Genomic DNA, 8,007 nt, shown 5'->3' with positions numbered 1-8,007 from the left:
TTTGTGTAAAATCATGTTTCAAAATGTTATATTTGAAACTATGTTTAAATGGAGAAGAGGAAAAAAAGGAAAAAAAAATTAAATGCGTCGCCCCGCTGGAGCAGACTCCAGACGGAAACGGACGCTCGCGGACAGTAAAATGTGTCGCGCCGCTGGAGATGCCCTAAGCTACATGCATGGAACTCTGCTCCCTCCCTCTGTGTGACTGCAATTTCGAGTTACACATGCATGTCCATACATTTCCATCAATCAAGATCTGTACTTTGCACTCAATTGGCTTTATCGAAGCATAGTCGGTCGTTGATCCTTATGGTCTTCCTATCGAAAAGCCAAAACAAATAGGAATGTTGATCGACCATATATTTGCGCCTCTGAATTAATGGCGCTCGCAAAAAATGGTTACCGTGCGAAAAATGTTTGCCGTGAGGCCATGCACGGCTGCACGCAAGGCAAAGGAACTTTGCACGGTAACCTCGGAACGTAGCGCACGGCAACGAAACGGTGCACGACAAAGACCAAACACGCCGCACGACAAAGAAATGTCGATGGCAACGACCAAACACGTCACACGGCAAAGAAGTACTACACGGCAAAGGTGCTGGGCATTGCCGTGGCACATCCTTTGTCGTGCGAGCAGCTAGGTTGCATGGCAACGCTGCCTTTGCCGTGCGTTTATTTCTTTGTCGTGCGCCAACATGCATTTTCTTTATTTTTCTTTCTATTTTATTTCATCTAATACTTTTTAAAATTAGTTTTACTTTTTATGACTATTTATTAGTGTTACTTAAGAAAATGTGCAATACAAAATTACTCTCCATGTTCATCCCCCACGTATATCAGGGTATCGGAGCAATCCGCGCTTCGGAAAATCTGCTAAGTGTTATCGCCCAAATATGAGGAAGGTCACACCGGGGAGCTACTTTTGCACCATTACACCTTCCACCACACTTTCACACATATCATATGTCCACATGCAAGATTTGGTGGAATTCCGGTGCTCCGGCGGTCGTTCTCCCCCTCCTCCCCCTAAAAACAACAGTATGTGTCCCCCGGCGGGTTTACCCCCCTAGATTTCTCCGCGCGAGGGTGCACCAATGTACGTTTTCATTCTTTTAGGTTTGTTTAGGACATATACACATGGAGAACCAAGATTGGGACCCTTTGACACATGGTAGCTGATACGTCTCAAATGTATCTATAATTTCTTATGTTCCATGCTTGTTTTATGACAATACCTACATGTTTTGTTCACACTTTATGATGATTTTATGCGTTTTCCGGAACTAACCTATTAACGAGATGCCGAAGTGCCAGTTCCTGTTTTCTGCTGTTTTTGGTTTCAGAAATCCTAGTAAGGAAATATTCTCGGAATTGGACGAAATCAACGCCCAGTACCTTATTTTTCCACGAAGCTTCCAGAACACCGGAGAGAGACCAGAGGGGAGCCAGGGGGCCCCACACGCCAGGGCGGCGCGGCCAAGGGGTGGGGCGTGCCCCCCTATTGTGTGGCCCCACCAGGGCCCCTCCGAGGCTGCCCTTCCGCCTACTTAAGGACTCCTTCGCGAAAACCCTAGACGGAAAAGCCACGATACGAGAAAAGTTCCAGAGCCACCGCCATCGCGAAGCCAAGATTCGGGGGACAGAAGTCTCTGTTCCGGCACTCCGCCGGGACGGGGAATTGCCCCCGGAAGGCATCTCCATCGACACAACCGCCATCTTCATCAACGCTGCTGTCTCCTATGATGAGGATGGAGTAGTTCTCCCCCGATGCTAAGGGCTCTACCGGTAGCTATGTGGTTCATCTCTCTCTCCCATGTACTTCAATACAATGATCTCATGAGTTGCTTTGCATGATTGAGATCCATATGATGAGCTTTGTAATCTAGATGTCGTTATGCTATTCAAGTGGATTTTACTTATGTGATCTCCGGAGACTCCTTGTCCCACGTGTGTACCGTGTGGGTCTCTTAGGCTATATTTCACAGAATACTTATTCACTGAGTTATGATTTGAGTTGGATGTCTCTATGAAATTGTGGTGTGTTAGTACCTCCTATGAATGCTCACAGTGACAGCGTGGGGTGTTTATTAGTATTTGGGAATACATCTTTAAGGTTTGCCTACATGATGAATTAGTGTTCGTTATCTTGCCGAAGAGTAATTCAGAATAGCATAGTGAAGTGCTTATATTTATATTCAATTATGATTGCAATGTTGAGAGTGTCCACTAGTGAAAGTATGATCCCTAGGCCTTGTTTCTAAGCATCGAATCTCCGTTTATTTACTGTTCTGTTGCATGTTTACTCGCTGCCATATTTTATTCAGATTTCTATTACCACTCATATACATCCATACTACTTGTATTTCACTATCTCTTCGCCGAACTAGTGCACCTATACATCTGACAAGTGTATTAGGTGTGTTGGGGACACAAGAGACTTCTTGTATCGTGATTGCAGGGTTGCTTGAGAGGGATATCTTTGACCTCTACCTCCCTGAGTTCGATAAACCTTGGGTGATTCACTTATGGGAAACTTGCTGCTGTTCTACAAACATCTGCTCTTGGAGGCCCAACACTGTCTACAGGAATAGAAGCGTGCGTAGACATCAAGCTATTTTTTGGCGCCGTTGCCGGGGAGGTAAGGTAAAAGGCACTCACACTCCGGACCCCGACAACTAAGCTATTTTCTGGCGCCGTTGCCGGGGAGGTAAGGTAAAAGGTATTCACATCCTCCGACTACTAAGCTATTTCCTAGCACTGTTGCTGGTGTGTGAGTGCTCGAAGCTATTTCCTTTAGATCCTGCAATTGCATCTTTTTGTTTCTTGTTCACTAGTTAGGCATAATGGAAAATAACAGTGAGCTTTTTAATCTATTTCCTGAGTTAAGACATAAATTTTGTTATGCGAAAATTAAAAAACCTATGGAACTTTATTTGCATGCTAGTAGCAATGTTATTAGTATGAACACCATTGTTGATAATGCTATGGAAGAATTTAAGCTTGGGGAAGCTGGTTTTGATGAGCATGATATTTTTAGTCCCCCAAGCATGGAGGAGAAAATTTACTTTGATGATACTTTACCTCCTATATATGATGATTACAATGATGACTATCATCCACCTACTATTGAGGATAAAATTAATTATGATTATACTATGCCTCCTATATTTGATGATTATGGAGATAATGATAGCTACCTTGTTGAATTTGCTCCCACTACAATTAATAAGATTGATTATGCTTATGTGAAGAGTAATGATACTTTTATGCATGAGACTCATGATAAGAATGCTTTATGTGATAGTTATATTGTTGAGTTTGTTCATGATGCTACTGGAAATTATTATGAGAGAGGAAAATATGGTTGTAGAAATTTTCATGGTACTAAAACACCTCTCTATATGCTGAAAATTTTGAAGTTACTCGTGTTTTATCTTCCTATGCTTGTCATTTTGTTCTACATGAATTTATTTGTGTACAAGATTCCATTTCATAGGAAGTGGGTTAGACTTAAAAGTGTTTCATACTTGCTTTTGATGCTCTCTTTTGCTTCAACTCTTATTTCTTGCGAGTGCATCATTAAAATTGCTGAGCCCATCTTAATGGCTATAAAGAAAGCACTTCTTGGGAGATAACCCATGTGTTTATTTTGCTGCTGTTTTGTTGTGTCTTGGAAGTTGTTACTACTGTAGCAACCTCTCCTTATCTTTATTTTATTGCAATGTTGTGCCAAGTGAAGTCTCTAATAGAAGGTTGATGCTAGATTTGGATTTTTGCGCAGAAACAGATTTCTTGCTGTCACGAATTTGGGTAGGATTCCCTGTAGGTAACTCAGAAAAATCTGCCAATTTACGTGAGTGATCCTCAGATATGTACGCAACTTTCATTAGTTTTGAGTTTTCTGATTTGAGCAACGGAAGTACCTCTTAAAAACTCGTGTTTACTGGCTGTTCTGTTTTGACAGATTGTGTCTCTGTTTTTTGCATTGTCTCTTGTGGACTTTAAGTGAGGCTTTCTAGACGTGGAGAGCTGTAGCTAATGTTTTATTGAGTTCTTGCAATGTGTCACTACAGGGCTAAAGTGGATTAAAGTTTTTTGAGTACTAACCCCTCTAATGAAGTTTATGAGAAGTTTGGTGTGAAGGAAGTTTTCAAGGGTCAAGAGAGGAGGATGATATAATATGATCAAGAAGAGTGAAAAGTCTAAGCTTGGGGATGCCCCCGTGGTTCATCCCTGCATATTTCAAGAAGACTCAAGCATCTAAACTTGGGTATGCCCAAGGCATCCCCTTCTTCATCGACAACTTATCAGGTCACCTCTAGTGAAACTATATTTTTATTCCATCACATCTTATGTGCTTTACTTGGAGCGTCTGTGTGCTTTTATTTTCGTTTTGTTATTTTCATTCTCTGAAAAAAATTCATGCTTGTGTGGGAGAGAGACACGCTCCGCTTGTTCATATGAACACTGGTGTTCTTAGCTTTATTCTTAATGTTCATGGCGAAGGTTGAAACTGCTTCGTTCATTGTTATATGGTTAGAAACAGAAAATGCTGCATGTGGTAATTGGTATAATGTCTTGAATAATTTGATACTTGGCAGTTGTTGTGCTCATATAGATCATGTTTAAGCTCTTGCATCATGTACTTTGCACGTATTAATGAAGAACTACATAGAGCTTGTTAAAATTTGGTTTGCATGATTAGTTTCTCTAGAGTCTAGATATTTTCTGGTTAAGGTGTTTGAACAACAAGGAGACAATGTAAAGTCTTATAATGCTTACAATATGTTCATATGTGAGTCTTGCTGTACCGTTTTATACTTGAGTTTGCTTCAAACAACCTTGCTAGCCTAGCCTTGTATTGAGAGGAATTCTTCTCGTGCATCCAAATCCTTGAGCCAAAAACTATGCCATTTGTGTCCACCATACCTACCTACTACATGGTATTTCTCTGCCATTCCAAAGTACATTACTTGAGTGCTACCTTTAAAAATTCTATTCCTTTGTCTTTGCAATATATAGCTCATGGGAAAATAGCCTTAAAAACTATTGTGGTGAAGAATATGTAGCTATATATCTGATTTCTTAATAAGTTGCTTGTTGAGCGGTAACCATGTTTCTGGGGATGCCACCAACTATTACACCTTTGTTGAATATCATGTGAGTTGCTATGCATGTTCGTCTTGTCTGAAGTAAGGGTGATTTTTCATGATCAAATGGTTTGAGTATGCATATTGTTAGAGAAGAACATTGGGCCGCTAACTAAAGCCATGATTCATGGTGGAAGTTTCAGTTTGGACACTAATCCTCAATCTCTTATAAGAATATTATCTGTTGTTGAATGCTTATGCATTAAAGAGGAGTCCATTATCTGTTTTCCATGTTGTCCCGGTATGGATGTCTAAGTTGAGAATAATCAAAAGCGAGAAATCCAATGCGAGCTTTCTCCTTAGACCTTTGTACAGGCGGCATAGAGGTACCCCTTTGTGACACTTGGTTGAAACATATGCTATGCAATGATAATCCATGTTAATCCAAGCTAATTAGGACAAGGTGCGAGCACTATTGGTATACTATGCATGAGGCTTGCAACTTATAGGATGTCTTATACATAACACATATGATTTATTACTACCGTTGACAAAATTGTTTCTATGTTTTCAAAATGAAAAGCTCTAGCACAAATATAGTAATCCATGCTTCTCTCTGCGAAGGGCCTATCTTCTACTTTATTGTTGAGTTAGTTTACCTACTTCTTTCTATCTTAGAAGCAAACACTTGTATCAACTGTGTGCATTGATTCCTACATGTTTACCTATTGCACTTGTTATATTACTTTGTGTTGACAATTATCCATGAGATAAATTTGTTGAAGTTGAAAGCAACTGCTGAAACTTATATCTTCCTTTGTGTTGTTTCAAAGCTTTCTACTAAGAATTTATTGCTTTATGAGTTAAGTCCTATGCAAGTCTTATTGATGCTTGTCTTGAAAGTATTATTCATGAAAAGTCTTTGCTATATGATTCAGTTGTTTATTGATTATCTTCACCATTGCTTCGAATCGCTGCATTCATCTCATATGCTTTACAATAGTATGATCAAGATTATGTAAGTAGCATGTCACTTCAGAAATTATTCTTGTTATCGTTTACCTACTCGAGGGCGAGTAGGAACTAAGCTTGGGGATGCTTGATACATCTCAAACGTATCTGTAGCCTCCGGCATACCCGCAGCTAGAGCCATTATCACACGAGGGTGTGCCTGATCTACTGGTTAGGGTTAGGTTTAGGGTTAGGGCTAGGGTTTTGGGGTAGGGCTAGGGTTTATGGTCAAGGTAAGGATTTATGGTTAGGCATAGGTTTAGGGTTTAGGTTTAGGGTTAGGGTTTATGATGCAGGGTTTTGCAGCTCCCGTGTCAGCACGTGTAGTTAATGGTTTAGGGTCTAGGGGTTTAAGTTTAGGGTTTAGGGGGAGCTACTTTTGCACCATTGCACCTTCCACCACACTTTACACATATCATTATCATAGGTCCACATGCAAGATTTGGTGGGATTTTGGTACTCCGACGGTTGTTCTCCCCCTCCTCCCCCTAAAAACAGCGGTATATGTGCCCCGGCGGGTCCACTAGTGTAAAACAGGCCTAATGTCGCGGGTCGTATGACCCTTTTGTCGCGGGCGGCCAACCGCGACAAGGGAGGCGCGACAAAAGTTCCACCCTTTTGTCGCGGGTCCATTACCACCCGCGACATATGGTCCTCCACGTGACAGGCGCGGGGCGCGCAGGGGACAACCCCTTTTGTCGCGGGTGGTATTACCACCCGCGAAAAAAAGGCCTCTACGTGGCGCGCGCAGAACGCTGCTGCTCTAGGGTTTGAGGGGTGCAACCCCCCCACCCCCCGCCACCGGCACCGCCCCTGGTTTGTTTCATTTTTTCTTTTTAAAATGAAAGTTGCATACTTTTATAAGCTACTACAAGTTGTATATAGATCGAGCAAACAAATATTGGAAGGAAAAGTCTATTCGTAGATTCCCCTTACACATATACATGGAGCTTACTACTACCGGGACAAAAGCCCGTCGTCTATTCGAACTAATACATATACATGGAGCTCCCTACTACCGACGCCTCTTTGGACTAAACCGGCTGTTGTCGTTTATTACTTCTGTCAACAGAAATGCCGCCAGTTCCTCCGTAATTCCTAGTATGTGTTCCTGTGGTTGGAGTTTCTCCCGCATGCAGTCGACCTATATAGGAAAATGAGATGAATATGATTATATCAATCTTGATAACGAAGTATTGACGATAATAAATTAAAGTTGTAAATGTTATTGCTTACGTTGAATCTATTATCGTATTGCTGCTCAGTGGTTAACATGCGAATGGACTCGCAAACGTAGTATCCACATAGATTTGTCCCCTGTGGCTGCTGGGCGCACGGTACAATAGTAAATGTTAGCTGTTCTGCGAAGTGCTCACCCGTAATAACCTCCTTGAAAGATGTCCAAACCCTGCCAGGCAAAAGAATGATAGAATTAATATAATGGATGATTAATTGATATCTCACAAAAGATATAGCGCGACAATGATTGAAATTACCTCTAGAGAATCTCCTGCAAGTCGCGGAACCCGTCCAGGCCTCTATTCAATGGGTCGCTTACTTCAACAATTTATTTATCAACTTTAATGTTTAGCAGAATCCAGTGGAAACTGCACATGTTTATATAGACGTCATGAATTAGACTTAACATCGAGTAAGAAAAACTGAATGTGCACAATAGATCAGTAAGACTCTCACCTGTAGTTGTAAGGAAAGAGTATTGAATCACAGAAGCTTTGCTCCACTATAAACCTCTTTACGGTTTCATGATGTACTTTATCTGGGTCAACAAACGCAACATTGTACACCTTATTATGGCTGCATTCAACCATCTTCAGTCTGCATAAGAGAACACATATGATATAATGAGTATATGCAATGAACAGGAACAACTGAATGAACATGAACT

Source organism: Lolium rigidum, chromosome 1 (genome assembly GCF_022539505.1).
Source record: "Lolium rigidum isolate FL_2022 chromosome 1, APGP_CSIRO_Lrig_0.1, whole genome shotgun sequence".
Taxonomy (NCBI): Eukaryota; Viridiplantae; Streptophyta; class Magnoliopsida; order Poales; family Poaceae; genus Lolium; species Lolium rigidum.
This window is presented reverse-complemented; position numbering follows the sequence as displayed.